This window comes from Hylobates moloch, unplaced genomic scaffold (assembly GCF_009828535.3).
Source record: "Hylobates moloch isolate HMO894 unplaced genomic scaffold, HMol_V3 SCAFFOLD_18, whole genome shotgun sequence".
Taxonomy (NCBI): domain Eukaryota; kingdom Metazoa; phylum Chordata; class Mammalia; order Primates; family Hylobatidae; genus Hylobates; species Hylobates moloch.
In genome coordinates, this window is record NW_026652293.1 from 73,525,084 (window position 1) to 73,544,390 (window position 19,307).

Below are 19,307 nucleotides of genomic sequence, written 5' to 3' on the forward strand. Positions count from 1 at the left end.
GCTTCCTTCCAGTTTGTAAAGCTTTTATGTTTCATCATAAAAAAAAAGCAGAAAAGAGAGGAAAAGTGGAATTCAAAAGCAAAATGTCAAATTTTGAATGAAATGAATATGTTATTCTGCCTTGCTATGAATATAAATGTGTTTTGTTCTATGAACTTATTATAGTCCTGTAAAGCAGAGTAGGAATACATTGTTTTTGTGTATGTGAATGAAACCACACTTCATGTGCACTAAAACAGCTATTCAAAGAAACTTCGTGATGTGTATATGATTGTGTATTTTTATGAGTGGGTATATTTTTAAGTAAATAATTCACTTTCTAAAACGAATAACATGTAATTGAGTATTGTTACTTCTGGATTTTTATACATCAGGTGTATCTAGAGAAAATTACTCAGTTTTCATAGAATTAAAAAATTAACTTCTGCTCACAATTTGAAGCTGGATCAAACTTGTGATATAAAGCCCTTCTTCCAATATTCCATAGCTAATAACACCTATGAAATCTCAAAGGTCAATGGAAACAAAATAATCAAAACAGGTATGTTTCCTTTCAGTAAACCTGAGATACATTTGAAGCATTTGCCTACGAGACTTTAAAAATGTTGTTCAGCAGTCATTTAAATGCATTTGCAGATGTCATGGCAAAAGGCAAATTATCTGGTTGATTACATTTTCTTTCTAGGTTGTTGCTCTTTAGAGTTCTCTGCCCCTTGCCCTGAGAGCAGAGTCACAGAAAATGTTGGGTTTTGTTGATATAACCTGAATCTTCAAATCAATAGGATAGAAGCCCGATATTCATCGTAATTACTACTACTTTGTTCCGAGGATAGGAAAAGTAAAAATATATTTCCCTACCCTCTGGCAAGGTACAATGAAAACAAATTAGAGTTCTGTGGTAGATCTCCTTGGCTGTTCCTTGAGCAGGCATTTTCTCAACATCATGGGGATTTAACTAGATTTTTAATCTTTGTTGTGTAAGTTCCAGAAATCATAAAAATATCTCTTCAGACGCAAAGCAGGCATTTTGTCCCTCTTCAAAGCCTAAGAAGCTTTAAACATAGGCAGCAAAAACAGCAAGGCAGCAAAGATGACAATAATGAGGAGATAAAAGGCAATGGAGACCACCCTCAGGATTATTTCCTGCCCTCTACTGGAGCTCAGGAGGATTCCTTATCAACCAGAGGAGCTTATCCCAAATTGCACTCAGAGAAACATCACGTCTGCCTCTTGTGTGGGATGGTGACAGTAAGTGTGGGAAATGCGGAGTTAAGAGAAGGAAGGAAAATAGGGTTCCTTGATGTGCAACTTTCATTTTGATAAAGCAAGTTGTAGAAAAATCAAGAGAAGACTAAGTCCGCAGTGTTTCCTTAGGATGAGGATATTGGATCCCTTTTTAAAGACCATTTTATATTTTTATGTTTTAGTTCTATGGTTCTTTAGACTCAAAGAAAATAAAAAGAGTAGTAAGTAAGTGTGTAAAATGTTCAGATATAACTATGAATTTTGGGTCAGCTAATATATTGGAACACATTTGAATAAATTATTTATTAATCGATTAATCAATTCCATATGCTAGCTGGTAGGCATAAAGAAAATCCTAGTGGATCATTCTTGCCCTCAACACATTTTTTTTTTTTTCAGCTACACACAGGCCATGTCTAACTGTCTAACTGCCCCTATGAAGGACATATGAGATAAAGAAAATGTTTATTGATTGATAAATAAAAAACTTGCTCTTGACTGGGTAGGCCTAGACCTCATCAATCTAGTCCAGACACAGTTGCTGTATCTGTTGACAGGTAGAGATAATACTTTTTATTCTTTATTAGCAGAGAGTACCAGCATTGGTCAAGAGGTGGATGAGGCAGAAGGTCCAAGCAGATCAAAGAGGATTCCAATTCCAGAAATGTCCCAATTCATTAAAGATTGACAAAATGAATGCACTTATGCATAGTCAAAACTACAGCTCAGGCTGGGCGCATTGGCTCATGCCTGTAACCCCAGCAGTTTGGGAGGCCAAGATGGGTGGATCACGAGGTCAGGAGTTCAAGACCAGTGTGGCCAAGATGCTGAACCTCGTCTCTACTATAAATACAAAAAAAATTAGCCAGGCGTGGTGGCGTGCGCCTGTAGTCCCAGCTACTCGGGAAGCTGAGGCAGGAGAATAGCTTGAACCTGGGAGGCAGAGGTTGCAGTGAGCCAAGATCATGCCACTGCACTCCAGCCTGGGCGACAGAGCAAGACTCAGTCTCACAAAATAAACAAAAACAAAAAGAACTACAGCTAAGGCAAGGTGCTTTTGTGCCCATCCTAATTATTTTGGCACTGAACGTGCTCTATATAGTGCTACGTATAGACCAAGGCCCAGATCCAAAAGAGTGAATCTTTTTTAACATAACCCTGAATATTTCCTGCTGTGACAAAATATTGAAAATACCAATTAATGATGCCATCTTTGGGGTTCTATTTAAAACGTTTTCTATTATTGAAGATGTAATTTCAATACCACGAGGTATTGAATGATCACGAGGTCAGAAGTTGAAGACCAACCTGGCCAAGGTGCTGAAACCTTGTCTTTACTAAAAATACAAAAAAAAAAAAAAAAAGAAAGAAAAGAAACATTAGCTAGGCATGGTGGTGTGCACCTGTAGGCCCAGCTACTCGGGAGGCTGAGGCAGGAAAATCACTTGAACCCGGGAGGCAGAGGTTGTAGTGAGTTGAGACTGCACGACTGCATTCCAGCCTGGGTGAAAGAGTGAAATTCCATCTCAAAAATTCAAATGAAATTTAAAAAAAAGAGAGAGAGAAGGAAGGAAAGAGAAGGAAGGAAGGAAGGAAGGAAGGAAGGAAGGAAGGAAGGAAGGAAGGAAGGAAGGAAGGAAGGAAGATATTTTGGGATTTAACAGGTAAACATAATATCTGCAAAGAGGGGAAGCTTTTAATTTCTTCCTTTCTGATCTGTATATCTCTTATTTCCTTTTCTTGCTTTACTGCCCTGACTAGAAATTTCAACATTATGTTAAATAAATCTTCGCCTTGTTCTCAATTTTAGAGGAAAACATTCAGTCTTTTACAGCTACATGTAAAGTAAACTTCTTATTATCGTTATTTGAGACTGTGTCTCCCTCTATCGTCCTGTTTAGAGTATAGCAGTGCCATCATGGCTCACTGTGGCCTCGGTCTCCTGGGCCTGAGCAGTCCTCCCACCTTAGCCTCCCAAGTAGCTGGGACTAAAGGTGTGTGCCTCCATGCTTGGCTAATTTTTTGAATTTTTGTAGAAATAGTGTCTCACTATGTTTTCCAGCTGATGGTCTCAAACTCCTGGTCTCCAAGTGATCCTTGCACCTCAGCCTCCCAAAGTGCTGAGATTAAAGGCATGAACCGCAACACCTGGCCTAAAGTTTTTTGTAGATGTTCTTTATCAAGTTGAGGAATTTCTCTTCCATTCCTGTTTTTTGAAAGTTTTTATTATGAGTAAGTTTTGAATTTTGTCTACTAGCTTTTCTATATTGGCTAATATGATCAGGTGATTTTTCTATTTTATCCTGTTAATTTGCTGGATTACAGGGTTAATTTTTGAATATTTAACCAGCCTGCATCCCTGAAATAAACCCACTTGGTTATGGTGTATAATTATTTTTATATATTGCTAAATTCTATTTGTGATATTTTACTAAGGAGTTTTACATCTTAATGAGGGATATTGGTTTGTTGTGTTCTTTTCTCTACTTCATTTTTCTAGTTTTGACATCAGGGTAATAACAGCTTCATAAAATGAGTTGAGAGATATTCTCTCCTCTTCTGTTTTATGGAAGAGACTGTGTATAACTGAATTTTTTAAAAGTCTGGTAGACTTTTCCAGTGAAACCATGAACCTGGAGATTTCTTTTTTGGAGATTTCTTTTTTAGAGATTTCTAAATTATGAATTTAATTTTCTGAATAGTCATTGACTGGGCTATTCAAATTATCCATTTCATACAGGGTGAGTTGTAATAGTTTGTGGTTTTTGAGACACTGCTCAGTTTTGTATAAGATGTCAAATTATGTGTTTAAGTTTATGGTATTCTTTTATCCTTTAGATGTCTGCAGGTTTTGTAGTCATTTCCCCTGCTTCATTCCCGAAAATGGCAATTTGTGTCTTTTCTTTTTTTTTTTGGTCTGTCTTGTTACAGAATTGTCAATTTATCAATTTTTATAAAGAACCAGCTCTTTGTTTCATTGGTTTTTAAATTATTTTAATGTTTTCAATTCCATTGATTTATGCTCTTATCTTTATTATTTCCTTACTCTTGCTTGCTTTGGGTTTATTTTGCTCTTCTTCTTCTGTGTTCTAGAGTTTGGAGTTTAGATGATTGATTTGGAAATTTTCATGTTTTCTAACGTATACATTTATGTTATAAATATTTCTCTCAGCCCTGCTTTAGCAGTGTTCCACAAACTGACATGTTACATTTTATTTTTATTCTGTTTATTTTTTTTTATTTTCCAGAAGATTCTTCAATGATATTATTTAAAGTGTGCTGTTTAATTTCCAAATGTTTGGAGATTTTCTTTTTAGTTTTTTCTTACTGATATCTAATTTGATTCCATTATGATCAGAGAACATACTTGGTATAATTTCTATTTTTTAAAACTTATTATGATGTGTTTAATGGCCCAAAATATGGTCTTAGAGAACGTTTCAGGTGAACTTGAGACCATGAAAAGCAAAACAGACCATGCTTTTTGCTGTTAGTTGGAATATCCTGTAATCAGGTCAAGTTGATTGATCGTGTTGTTCAGGTCATCTACAGCCTTACTGATTTTTCTGCCTGCTTGATCTACCGATCTGTCAATTACTGATAGAGGAGTATGAAAGTCTCAGCTCTAATAATGGAATAGTCTAGTTTTTCTTTCAGTTCTATCCATTTGCCTCATATATTTTGAATCTCTCTTGCTAGATACATACACACTTAAGTTTGCTATGTGTTCTTGGAAAAATGAGCTCCTCATTATTATCTAATGACTCCCTTTACTGCTTCCACTTTTCCTTGTGGTGACGTCTGCTTCATATGAAATTAATATACCTATTCCAGATTTCCTTTAATCGATTTTGCACCACATATCTTTTTTCTATTCTTTTACTTACAACCTGACTATGTTGTTATATTTGAAGCAAGTTTCTTGGGGATAGCATGTAGTTAAGCCATGATTTTATCCACTCTGCTGGCCTCTGTCTTTTAAATAGTAAAGTAATTACTTATATTTAATGTAATTACCGATATGTGATGGTATATTTAATGTAATTACTGACAGGGCTTAAGTATGCCATTTTATTTTTTCTGGGTTTTTTTTTTCTTGTTTCTGCCTTCCAGTGGATTGCATTAATATTTTAAAAAATCCATTTCAATTTTCTAAGTTTTGTTTTTTTTTTTTTTTTTTTTTACAGTCTTGGTTTGTCACCCAGTCTGGAATGCAGTGGCATGAAAATGGTTCACTGTAGCCTCAGCCTCCTGGGCTTAAGTGATCCTCCCAGCTCAGCCTCCTGAAGAGGGAACACAGATACATGCTACTATGCCCAACTAATGTTTTTATTATTATTATCATTATTATTATTGTTATTATTTGTAGAGACAGGGTCTTGTTACGTTGCCCAGGCTGGTCTCAAACTCCTGGGCTCAAGTAATTTTCCTATTTCAGCCTCCCAAAGTGCTAAGTATGATTACAGGTGTGAACCACTGCACCTAGCTCTAAATATTTTTGAATGCATTATTGTATAGCTCTTTTTAGCTGATGATAAAATTATATTCACACAACTTATTACAGCCTTCTGGTGTAATCGCTTTACCAATTTGAGTAAAGTGAAGTACGGAACCCTATGTCTCTTCATGTTCCTTTACTCTCCCCAATTTTTAATGTTTTTTAGCTAATTCCTCTATGTACATTTAGAATCACATCAGACGTTGTTACATTTTTTTCTTTAACAATCAAAACAATCAAAAAAAATTCAGAAGGCTGGGTGCAGTGGCTCACACCTGTAAACTCAGCACTTTGGGGGACCGAGGTGGGCAGATCGTTTGAGGTCAGGAGGTCGAAACCAGCCTGACCAACATGGGAAAACCCCATCTTTACTAAAAATACAAAAATTAGTCGAGAAGGGGGCACATGCCTGTAATCCCAGCTACTTGGGAGGCTGAGGCAGGAGAATCACTTGAATCCAGGAGACAGAGGTTGCAGTGAGCAGTGATTGTGCCACTGCACTCCAGCCTGGGCAACAGAGCAAGACTTTGTCTCAGGAAGAAAAAAAGAAAAAAATTCAGAAAATCAAGAGAAGATATGTCTATTGTATTTCTTACATGTTTGCTTACCATGTTTTGTTCTTATCTGATATTCCAAGGTTCCTTTTCTTATCATTTCCCTTTTATTTAGAAAATTCCTTTTAATCATTCTGTTAGGAGTTCGTCAGCTGGTGACAAATTCGCTTAGTTTTCCTTCATCTGAGAATGTTCTGATTTCCCCGTTATGCCTCAGGAAAATGTTTGCTGGGCAGAGGATTATGGATTGACAATTCTTTCTTTTCAGCAGGAAAGGAAAAATTTTGTGGCACTTTCTTCTGGCATCCATGGTTGTTCATGAGAAGTCTGCTGTGGTTTGAATCATTTTTCTCTTCTAGTTAAGGTGTCATTTTTCCCTGACTGCTTTCAAGATGTTTGTTTTGTGGTTGTCTGCAGTTTTCAAATGTTTATTAAGTGGCTGGGCATGCATTTCGTTGGGCTTATTTATCCTATTTGGGCTTCTCTCAGCTTCTTCAACTGAAGGTTTATATCTTTGCTATGCTTGTGATGTTTTTAAGCCATTATTTCTTCAAGTACTTTTTTTTTTTTTTTAAGTTCAGCTTTTTATTGAACACATTATAAAAGAGGTTTGGTCAAAAAGACCAAAGCCCATGTCACAATCAGACTTCTCAGATTCTTCTTTCTTTGTTTCCACTTTCTTCTCCTCAGCTGGAGCAGCAGCAGCGGAGGGGGCAGAAGCTCCTGCTGGTGCAGAGAGAGCCAGATGCTGGAGCAGGTCCACCAGCCCCTACACTGCAGAGGAGGCTCCCCGCGTTGACGTTGGCCAGGCCTTGCAAGCAAGCCAGGCCAAAAGGGTTCAACATTTACACCAGCTGCTTTAATGAGGGCATTGATCTTATTCTCCGTGACAGTCACCTCATCGTCGTGCGGAATGAGGGCCAGGTAGACACAGGCATGCTGGGAGATGGAGGGTATGGCGCGGGCGAGTGTGGGGCTGGCGCTGCTGGACGCGGATGGACCGAGCACTTTGGCGGCAGCTGAGGAAAGGTTCTTCAAGCACTTTTTTAGTCCCCTTATCTTTTTCCTATCCTTTCATAACTCCAATGACACCAGTGTTAGATCTTTTGTTATAAACCCACAAAAGATCTCCATCCCAGAGGCCGTGTTCCTTTTTGTCAGTCTGTTTTCTCTCTGCTGTTCAGATTAGGTAATTTCTGGTGTTCTATCTTCTATTTCACTGACTTAGTGGTTTCTTCTGTCTTATAGATTTTGTCATTGAGCCCATCCACTGAGTTTTTCTTCTTGATATTGTCCTTTTCAGTCCTAAAGTTTCCATTTTTTTTTTATAACTTCTATTTCTTTGCTGAGAATTTCAGTTTATTTCCCGAGGCCTTCTAGTTTTTAATATGCTTAAAGCATATTATTATTATTAAATAATTTTTATCATAGATCAGGGGTGTCCAATCTTTTTTGGCTTCCCTGGCCACACTTGGAAGAAGAATTACACATAAAATAAACTAACACTAATGATAGCCAATGAGATTTTTAAGAATCACAAAAAAAAAAAAAAAAAAAAAACAACCTCATAATGTCTTAAGAAAGTTTACGAATTGCTTTTGGGCCATATTCAAAGATGTCCTGGGCCACAAGTTGGACAAGTTTGTCATGGATACTTCAAAATCTTTGTAAGCCAATCTATTATCTCTGTCATCTCAATCTTGACAACTATTGATATATATATTTTTTCCATTTAGTTTGAGGTGTTCCTCGTTCTTGTTATGATGAGTATTTTGTTGTTGTTGTTGTTGTTGTTAATACAGCGTCTCACTCTGTCACTCAGGCTGGAGTGCAGTGGTGTGATCTTGTCTCAGTGCAACCTCTACCTCCCAGGCTCAAATGATTCTCGTGTCTCAGCCTGGCAAGTAGCTGGGACTACAAGCATGTGCCACCATGCTCGGCTAATTTTTTTGTTTTGTTTTTTTCAGTAGAGATGAGGTTTCGCCATGTCGGCGAGGCTGTTCTCATACTCTTGGCCTCAAACAATCCACCCACTTCGGCCTCCCAAAGTGCTGGGACTATAGGCGTGAGCCACTGAGCCTGGCCTGATGAATATTTTTTAAAATTGAAAGCTGGACATCTTTGTATTTTGTTATGCGATTCTGGGTTTAATTTAAACCTCTGTTGTAGTTGGCTTTTGATGACACCACTCCTCCAGAAGAGGGAAATGCTGTTTCATGACCACCTGCTGAGGGCAGAAATTTGACACTGCAGTGAGGGTGGCCTGGTCACCATTGTTTGATGGCAGAAGTCTTGATGTTCCCTTAGGCTTCTTCTGACACCACTCCAGGGTGGAGAAGTCGGGTGTTATTACTACCAGGTTGGTGTGGGATATCCAGTCTCCTCTTGTGATCTTCACTGAAATGTGAATGTGGGAAAGGAGGTCTCATTCCTGACAAGAAGCAGACCAGTGGTGACTAGGGATGGGGTGGGGTGAGGGAAAATGAAGAAAAATGAGTTTCAAAAAGGCACAAGGAAACTTCTGGGGAGAATAAAAATTTCTACTATTTTGATTATGGCTATGGTTTTAGGGATATATTCATGTGTCCAAATGCATCAAAATTTTATACTTTACAGCTATCCAGGTTGTGTATTAATTATCCCTTAATAGGTATAAAACTCAAAACATCTGAAAACAAACAAAGAAGGAAATATTTTAAGTCTCCTTACTCATGTCTTCAATGTGAATTAGGTTGTAAGACGGTAAGACTTTCTTTTTTTCAGCACTGAATGGTCCAGAACTGTATTGTTCAATATGTTAGCCACTAGCCACATGTAGCTAATTAATTCCTCATTTATTTCTTTTCTTTTCTTTTTTTTTATACAGAGTCTCCCTCTGTCACCCAGGCTGGAGTTTAGTGGCACAATCTCAGCTCACTGCAAACCTCTGCCTCCTGGGTTTAAGTGATTCTCATGCCTCAGCCTCCCGAGTAGCTGGGATTACAGGTGCGTGCCACCACACCCAGCTATTTTTTTTTTTTTTTTTTTTTTTTTTTTTTTTAGTAGAAACGGGGTTTCACCATGTTGGCCAGGCTGGTCTTGAACTCCTGACCTCAGGTGATCCACCTGCCTCTCAGCCTTCCAAAGTGTTGGGTTTACAGGCATGAGCCACCGTGCCTGGCTAGTTCCTCATTTTAACCAGCTACACTTCAAGTGCTCATTACCCACATGTGGCCAGTGACCACCTTACTGGACACTGCAGATATAGAACTCTTACGTCATTAAGAAACTCTTGGACAGCATTGGTTCAGGTATTACAATATTATGGGAATAATTATCTGGATATGTGTGTGTGTGCATGTGTGTGTGTGTTTTCACAGGCTAATTTTTACTTTTTCAAAATGAAATTATGAATGTGAAAGTGAATAGTACAGGACCTAACACAATATAGCCATACAACAACAATAAAAATGTTAGCATCTCTTCTATCCAGTTGGGAAAATCTTTTATTTGAAATAAGAGTAAGAAGTCAATTGAGAGAATTCCAAAAGGTGCCCCAAAGCAAAAACAAAAGATTGAGGTTTAAATGAACTGTACAGTATAAAAAGGGAAACAATTTTAAAAGTAAGATAGTAAGGATAAATAGTAAAATAGTAAGGCTTTCTAATTAAGATACAAAACCTAGCAGCCATAAAACAAATGGCTGATAAATGTGAATTCACATAAATTTAAAAATTTCTATACAGAAAAGAAGAAAAGGCACTATAAACAAAACAAAATAAAATAAATAAATGACTGGTACACCCAGACAACAAAACATCATTGAGTGCTAAAAAGAAATGAACTACCAAGCCATGAGGAGTCATGGCAGAACCTTAAGTGCATATTACTAAGTGAAAGAAGAGTCAATCTGAAAAGGCCGCACACTGTACGACTCCAACAATGCGACTTTGTGGAAAAGGCAAAACTATGGAGACAGTAAAAAGATCACTGGTTGCCGGGGGTGGAAGAGATGAGCAGGTAGAGCATAGAGGATTGTTAGGGCACTGAAACGACTCTATATGATATTCCAATAGTGGATTCTTGTCATTATAACCCACAGAATGCACAACACCAATGATAAACCCTAATGTATACTACGGCCCCTGTGTGATAATGATGGCCCCTGTGCGATAATGATGCGTCAGTGTAGGTTCACTGAACCGTAACAAATGTACTACTCTGGTTGGGACGTGTTGGTAATGGAAGAGACTGAGGTATATGGGAGTAAGAGGTATACAGAAAATCTCTTTACCTTTCTTTCATTTTCCTCTGAACCTAAAACTCCTCTGAAAAGCATAGTCTTAAAAAAATAGGCCGGGCAGCGTGGCTCATGCCACTAATCCCAGCACTTTGGGAGGCCGAGGCGGGTGGATCACCTGAGGTCAGGAGTTTGAGACCAGCCTGACCAAGATGGTGAAACCCCGTCTCTACTAAAAATGCAAAAAAAAAAATTAACCGAGCTTGGTGGCGCATGCCTATAATCCCAGCTACTTGGGAGGCTGAGGCATGGGAATGGCTTGAACCCGGGAGGCGTAGGTTGCACTGAGCCGAGATCGAGCCTTTGCACTCCAGCCTGGGCAGGAAGAGTGAAACTCTGTCTCAAAAAAAAAAAAAAGGAGAAAAAAATGGTACCACACTGTGAAGACATTTTTGCAATCAACTGAAAGTGGAAAGCATATTCTTCCATGTTGTCTCCCCAGCACTCATCATTTTGCTGTTACATTTTATATTTACTGACATTAGATTTTATGTATATTTGTTTTAATTGCCCACTTAGACACAGTTCATGAAAGCAGTCATTTCATTTGTCTTGCTTATGGCTGTATCTTCAGTGCCCAAAGTAGTGCTTGGCATATGATAAGTATTCAATAAATGGTTGGTGAAAGAATGGATGAACATAAAGGAACAACTTTGAGAAATTGACAAAGAGACCAGAAAACCAATAGCAAAGCAGGCAGAAATGTAAACAGGATGTTTGTGTAAAAGTTAAATACAAATGATTCATATTAAATGATGAATAATCTCATTCATACTTTAATAAATTCTAATTAAAACATATGAATACAAGTTTTCACTCAATACATTGATAACATGAAAATAAAAAATTTATAATACACCACTTTGAAGAAACAGGCAACAAGAGTTTTCATACACTTGTTAGTTTCTTTGTAGGATAATTTTATAATATGTATAAATTTATAGTTATCACTTACATTATAACTCAGCACATGCACTATTTTAAAAATTTACCCTATTGGTATACTCACAAATAAATGTGCACAAGATATATACTCACACACATACACAAAGATACCTATTTTATCATTGCTTATAATGACAACAAAAAAAGTGCTGTGCCAGCTGGGCGCAGTGGCTCACACCTGTAATCCCAGCACTTTGGGAGGCCGAGGCGGGCGGATCACCAGTTCAGGAGATCAAGACCATCCTGGCTAACACGGTGAAACCCCATCTCTACTAAAAATACAAAAAATTAGCTGGGCATGGTGGCCGGTGCCTGTAGTCCCAGCTACTCGGGAGCCTGAGGCAGGAGAATGGCGTGAACCCGGGAGGTGGAGCTTGCAGTGAGCCGAGATCGCGCCACTGCACCCCAGCCTAGGTGACAGAGTGAGACTCCGTCTCAAAAAAAAAAAAAAAAAAAAAGTGCTGTGCCAATACAATGGATATCATGATATTCTGATGATGTGAGCACTTCCCTAAGTGCCAACCTTACTATTAGAAGAGGACTTGGATGGGAAGGATAATGGAATTCCATCAAGTGTTTTATCTTCACTAAGGATTTTGAGTTTGCATCAAAACCTAACTACTGCAAAAAGCATCAGGACCCATTTCCAAACCCTCATGAAGGGGCTCTCCCACTCCTGTATCTGCCTCCAGCAAAGCACTACTGGGATCCACTCACCTGATTATTTATTTATTTATTTATTGAGATGGAGTCCCGCTCTGTCACCAGGCTGGAGTGCAGTGGCACAATCTCGGTTCACTGCAACCTCTGCCTCCTGGGTTCAAGTGATTCTCCTGCCTCAGCCTCCCAAGTAGCTGGGATTACAGGCATGTGCCACCATGCCCAGCTAATTTTGCATTTTTAGCAGAGACGGGGTTTCACCATGTTGGTCAGGCTGGTCTCGGCCTCCCAAAGTGCTAGGATTACAGGCCTGAGCCACCGTGCCCGGCCACTCACCTGATTATTAAACCAGATTCATTTAGGACTCTGCTGGGCACTGCGAGGGAATAACATAACAGAAGCATCATTTCTACCCAGAAGGACTTCACTGCCTACTAAGGCAAGCTGTGTATAGAGGGGAAAGTTAAACCATTCTGACTACTGCCTTTAGTCCAAGACTAGGGCCTGAAATCCTGAAGAAATTACAAAATGCTTAGACCTCCATTCTAAACTTGCAGTTGCCATCCCCAGCCTTTCTTACTGCTGCTTAGTAATTCATTTTCCACCAATTTGTTCTCTCCTTTTGTTCATTCCACAATAATGAGTATACATCGTCTAATAATGGGGATACCAGCACTGTGGAGAGACATGGTAAAAAGAATGGAGGGGTGACTCTTAAGAAATCTATTTGAACAGTATCTGAAGCAAGGAAACAGATAAATAGATCATATAGGCATGAAGGAAAAGCTTCTCCTTTGCCCTCTGAAGGTTCATTGAAAATCATTGACAAGAGGCAGATTAATAGGAGAAAAAGCACACGAATTTAATGTGGATATGGAAGCCTTCCGGACGAAGACCCAAAGATATAGGGGAAATTGTCCATTTTTATGCTTCGATTCAACAAAGTCTGGAATAAGACTGGACAGAAAGGGTATGATCTAATGCTACTAGACTGAGTGGGGAAGCCCGGCAATGCCTGTCCCTCTAGATTCTTCTGGCCTCTCTGAGCAGCATTCCTTCCTTCTGGGTATGGGGTAGGGCTCTCTCTGGACTGGGGGGGTCTTATGACCTACAGTCCAACAAGGCAGGTCAGATAATTTCTTTATGACTACTTTTACGGCTGGCTTTGAGGAGAAGGGGTTCTGATTTCCATGACCTGCCTCGGGGCAGAGGGATTCTAGTCTCTGGGGAGAATGGCACAGGTCAGGAGACGGTCAGAGAAAAAGTGTGCTTCTGAGGCTGCTTCAGGGTATTGCATTCTTAGTCCCAACAATTCTAATGTGCTGCTAGGACAGACTTAAGAACAGCCCCCTACAGGCTCACATACATGAGGTGCCCAACACAGACTGAGAGAGAAGCAAAGGGAGGAAACAGTCAGGAACTTGAGTTTATGGTCAGCTTCCTCCCCCATTCTTTATGGTGACTGTTCCAATCTTTCACCACGGTTCAATTTCTCAATCACTTCTATGAAGTTGCTCAAAACAAAAGCAATACACAGAAGTTTAACTAAAATGTATAGCCCTATTTGACAGAGGGATAATTTATATATACAGTTTTGCACAGATTATATGCACAGAATTTTAGTCTAAAACTTGCAAAGTTCTGACAAATGTATGCACCACCTCAATTAAGATATAAAACATTTCCATTGTGGTAAAAATTTAAATGGCCTCCTGGTCTGTTCGCACCAAGATTACCCCATGCCCTGACAGAAAAAAACTAGGATTCTGATTTCTGTCACTATGTTTTCATTTTGCTTTTATGAAATGAAATCTCACAGTATGCACTTGCTAGCGTCTGGCTTCTTTTTATTTATTTTTTATTTTTTGAGAAGGAGTCTCGCACTGTTGCCCAGGCTGGAGTGCAGCGGTGTGATCTTGGCTCACCGCAACTCTGCCTCCCAGGTTTAAGCGATTCTCCTGCCTCAGCCTCCCTAGTAGCTGGGATTACAGGCATCTATCACCATGCCCAGCTAATTTTTTTGTATTTTTAGTAGAGATGGGGTTTCACTTATGTTGGCCAGGCTGGTTTCAAACTCCTGACCTCGTGATCCACCTGCCTTGGCCTCCCAAAGTGCTGAGATTACAGGCGTAAGCCACCGCGCCCGGCCACATCTGGCATCTTTTGCTCAACATACTGCTTTTGATAGTCATCCATGTCATTACCTGTATTTGTGTTCCAAGTTGCTGAGTCACTTCCACTGTATGAATCTACTACAATTTGTACATAGACCTTCAAATTTTTTCCAGTTTATGGCTCTTATAAAAAAATGCTATGAACATTCTGCACAGAGCTTATTGTAGACATGTATTTTCGTTTATTTTGGTAAATCCCTTCCCTCTGCCTTTGGTAGACATAGAACGTAGTATTCTGAGTCTTAAAAGTTAGAAGGTTAGGATAAAAAAAAACCCAGTGGTAAAACTGTATCAATAATTCTCAATCTGATTTTTAAGTGGCCTCAATTATAATCTTACCTTGTCTCTCACTTCAATTAGAAAATGAAGGTTAGCAAATATTAATGCCATCAATATATAGCCTCCATACACATTTATCTGTCTTTATAGCTCCTTTCTCCTGTTTTCTGTCGGAGTTTGAGGAAAAGGTTTCTGTTTTCCTGTCCAAGGCAAATCCCTCTCCACCTTATTTTCTACCATCTCCTCAGGAGCTTTACTGTACTTTGCCCTCAAGTCTTTTTCACATTAAAAAAATGTCTATATCAAGCTCCCTAGACAAGAACATGGCACACACAGTCTGGTAAACAAGAAATATACAAATAATCCTACAAACAGTTACATAAAGTGAAAAGTTCTGTAAAGGAAAACCAGAGGGAACAATGAAAGATTAAAACAACACATCCTGATTTAGTTTGGAAGCTCAAGAGACTTCTCTGAACACTTGGATAGAAAATGTTGAAACTACAGATGAGAGAGAATTATAAATAAGGAAAGTACTTCAGGAGATAGGACAGAATTAGAATCAAAATACAGCTGATGCTTGAACAACACAGGTTTGAACTACACGGGTTCCCTTATAGGTGAATTTTCTTCCACCTCTGCCACGAAAGACAGCAAGACCAACCCCTCCTCTTCGTCCTCCTCCTCAGCCTACTCATCCTGAAAATAATAATGAGGACCTTTATGATGATCCGCTCCTACTTAATGCATAGGAAATGCACTTTCTCTTTCTTCTTCTTCTTGTTATTATTTTTGAGATGGAGTCTTGCTCTGTTGTTCAGGCTGGAGTGCAGTGGTGCGATCTTGGCTCACTGCAACCCACGTTTCCTGGGATCAAGCGATTCTCCTGTCTCAGCCTCCTGAGTAGTTGGGATTACAGACACATGCCACCATGCCCAGCTCTTTTTTGTATTTTTAGTAGAGACAGGGTTTCACCATGTTGGCCAGGCCAGTCTTGAACTCCTGACCTCAAGTGATCTGCCCATCTCAGCATCCCAAAGTGCTGGGATTACAGGTGTGAGCCACTGCGCCCAGCCTTCTTTCTTTCGATTTTCTTAACACTATTTTCTTTTCTCTAGCTTACTTTAAGAACACATTATTGTAAGAACACAGTGGTACTTTATTACCACTTCAAGAATGTTGAATGCTCTCTTATTCTTGGATATATAATAATGGGGTATAATATATGTAATATACAAATATATGTTCATCAACTATTTATGTTATTAGTGAAGCTTTTGGTCAACAATAGGTCATTAGTAGTTAAGTTCTGGGGGAAGTAAGAATTTACAGATGGGTTTTTGACTGCATGGGGGTTGGTGCCCCTAAACTCCATGTTGTTCAAGAGTCAACAGTGTAAGGAATTTGATTTAGGTAGAAACAGAGTCAAAACCCTTTTTCTGAGATAGAAAGAATTTGACTAGAAAGTGAAATCAGTTTAAACGTGTGGTATTAATATGTCTATTCCTTATTTTTCCTAAGAACCAGGAGGCCTGACAATCTTTCGAGGCAGCTGAGGATGGTACTTGAAATTTGAAGGAGGTGGTGAGAAGTTAGAAGTGCTACTATAAGAAATGAAAAAGGCTGCTGGCAAGGAATTAGTAAAAGGTTTGCTGAGAGGTCCTGAGGGCCCAGGTGAGGGTGGAAAGCACCTGTGATTAAGGCTCTGCATCTTGTACCTGCAACACCCAACTGGGTGGGCACACGCTCTCAGGGACAGCAGGTGGTTTTTAAGGTGTGTCTGGCAAAGGCCCTGGAGGCTATTCAATGGGAGGGGGAAGTAAGAAAATTGTTAAAAGAATGAGGACGTTTAAAAGACTTGAAGTGGAAATAAAGTTAGGCAAATTCTGCCTTTTCTGCCTCTACACCTCAAATATGCAAATATGTGACCTGTATGCAAAGATCCATCCCTGCTTTATATGGCAACAAAAGACAAACAAACAAAAAACAAACAAAAACAAAAAACAATAACAACAAAAACTGTCCTTCAAAAAAGACCAAGTTTCTTTTAAGGCCAAAAATCTAAAAAAAATTCTAAAAAGAGACTGAGTCTGTAAAAGAGTTTCTATATATAGCAAAGATTCAGCAACTGAGATAAAACTCTATTTTTTCTCCTCTTAAAAAATGGAGATGCCAGAACATTATCTAGACATGAACTTCTCACATTTCAATGTGCATATAAATGACATTGTTAAAATCTTGTTCAGATGCAGATTCTGATTCAGAAACCCTAGGTTGGGAGCCTGAGATTCTGCTTTTTAACAAGCTCCCGGGTGGTGTTGCTGCTGCTGGTCCTTGAGTAGCAAGGATTTAGATCACCTGAGGATGTAAATCAACTCTGAGTGACTCAGTGGGGCTTCTGTGTTTGAGAACTGTAAAAATAAATAATTCAAAACCAAAGCTGTTGAAACTGTAAATTTTTTTCAGCCTTAATGGAATGTGGACGCATGCAGTGGCTCACATCTGTAAACCCAGCACTTTGGGAGGCTGAGGTGGGCTGATCACTTGAGGCCAAGAGGTCGAGACCAGCATGGTCAACATGGTGAAACCCGTCTCTACTAAAAATACAAAAATTAGCTGGGCATGATTGTACATGCTTGTAATCCCACCTACTCAGTAGGCTGAGGCAGGAGAATTGCTTGAACCTGGGAGGCAGAGGTTACAGTGAGCCGAGATTGTGCCATTGCACTCCAGCCTGGGCAACAGAGCAAGACTCTGTCTCCAAAAAAAAAAAAGAAAAAAGAAGGAAATGTGATTATGGGACCTGAGTCATGACAGAATGACAGCTGTAACACAGGCAGCTGAAACCTTTCTTTCTCTGATTATAGATTGGCCTTTTCTTTATTTACATTGTTTCGTAAAATGTAGTAAGGATTAAAGGGCACTAGAGAAGACCCCTTGCGTCATCACTGTTGGATCTTCATTATAGATTAGCTTCCCTTTTACTTCTTTTACACAAAGACCTCATGACTATCACACAGTCTGAAACATTAAATATACTCTTCTAAATTGGAAAAGGGAAATAAAACAAGCTGTAACTAATCAAATTGCTGTAACTCATAAACCAGCTTTGTATGGAAAATATTATAATTCTGTTCAATTTCTTTGTTTTCTGCCTGTATAAGCCAAGACCTTAACTTTTCAGCTTGGGAGCACTGACCCCATTCCTTTGGAATCTGGGTTACTTAGATGACCATTCTCAGCTTTGCACATGAATAAACACTTTTAACCTGGATTCTGACTCTTTCATTTGACAGAATGTAGGAAGAGAATCTGGTAGATCTCAGATAAAGAGCAAAAGGAAGAGAGAAGGTCCTTTGGGTCCCTGTTGTGAAGGAGTCTATAGTGATCTGAATTATGAAACTGCCCCATAGCCTTGGAGGTTAGAGTTCAAATAGGAGGTGCCATTCAGATTTCCCAGCCATTACTGAGTTGAAAACTGGTGGCATCAACTGGCACCCTATAGATAAACTGACACACGACTGTAAACCCAGAAATTGGAAGTGAACACTTCTCTCACTGTTATACTTGAATGGGCACGTTAGAAGGCATACTGCAAATTGTTGGAAGGAGAGTCAACAATGAGGGACAAAATAGAAAGTGGAAGAAATGGGTCAGATGAAAGTTCAATAACAAAGCATTAAGTCGAGATGGTATTTGGGGTAGTACCTAGAAAGACGACTTAAGAAACATGGATGAAGCTGGAAACCATCATTCTCAGCAAACTATCACAAGGACAGAAAACCAAACACCACATGTTCTCACTCATAGGTGGAAGTTGAACAATGAGAACACATGGACACAGGGAGGGGAACATCGCACACCGGGGCCTGTCAGCGGGTGTGGGGTTGGGGGGAGGGATAGCATTAGGAGAAACACCTAATGTAAATGATGAGTTGACGGGTGCACAAAACCAACATGGCACATGTATACCCATGTAACAAGCCTGCATGTTGTGCACATGTACCCTAGAACTTAAAGTATAATTAAAAAAAAAAAAAGAAAGAAACATGGTTATGACTTTCTGGGCTTGTGTATCTGAAGGAAATGGCTCTGAAGTGATGGCCATGCTGGTGCTGTGAATGAACACCTGATCATGGTACCAGTCCACAGTCTGGATGCTTGTGGTAGAGCCAAAGAATTGGAATTTCTCTATGGATTGACATTTCCAACATAATACACATGGATTTAAACAGTTAAGGCAAAAGCGTTTAGCAACATATGCTTTCATGTCACTAACCTACATACACCAGGAGAAAGCCCCAAGTGGATCAGGAACACTGCTCTGTGATGATCTCTCCCTGACACGTTCAGCACACAGAAAGGAATAATTGCTGATCGTTTGTAAAATGCAAAGAATGAAACTACATTTTAGGATACTTTATTTTGCTCTCCTCCTTAGAGGCCAAGACAGAAATTAAATAAGTCCATAGATCAAAAGCATAACTTCTCAGCTAAAAATGCAGCTACACATTAGTTAATATTCAGAAGACCAGGCCCTTTGTGGTTTTGTGACTTTTAAGTTAATGTCTTCTCAGCCAATGCACTAATTTCCTGCTGATCCTATCAATGGGTCTCATCTGGGAATCACAGCGCCTACAATGTCAACAGGGAGAATACGCAGATGTCTCTGG

General features: G+C 39.3%; 1 protein-coding gene and 1 pseudogene across 1 annotated transcript in view; both read right to left on the minus strand.

Moving 5' to 3' along the window:
- The window catches only part of RGS7 (regulator of G protein signaling 7), a 581,272-nt gene that overhangs the window by 203,712 nt on the left and 358,253 nt on the right, over positions 1 to 19,307 (minus strand). The window lies entirely within an intron of this gene.
- On the minus strand, positions 6,459 to 7,371 carry LOC131381873 (large ribosomal subunit protein P1-like; annotated as a pseudogene).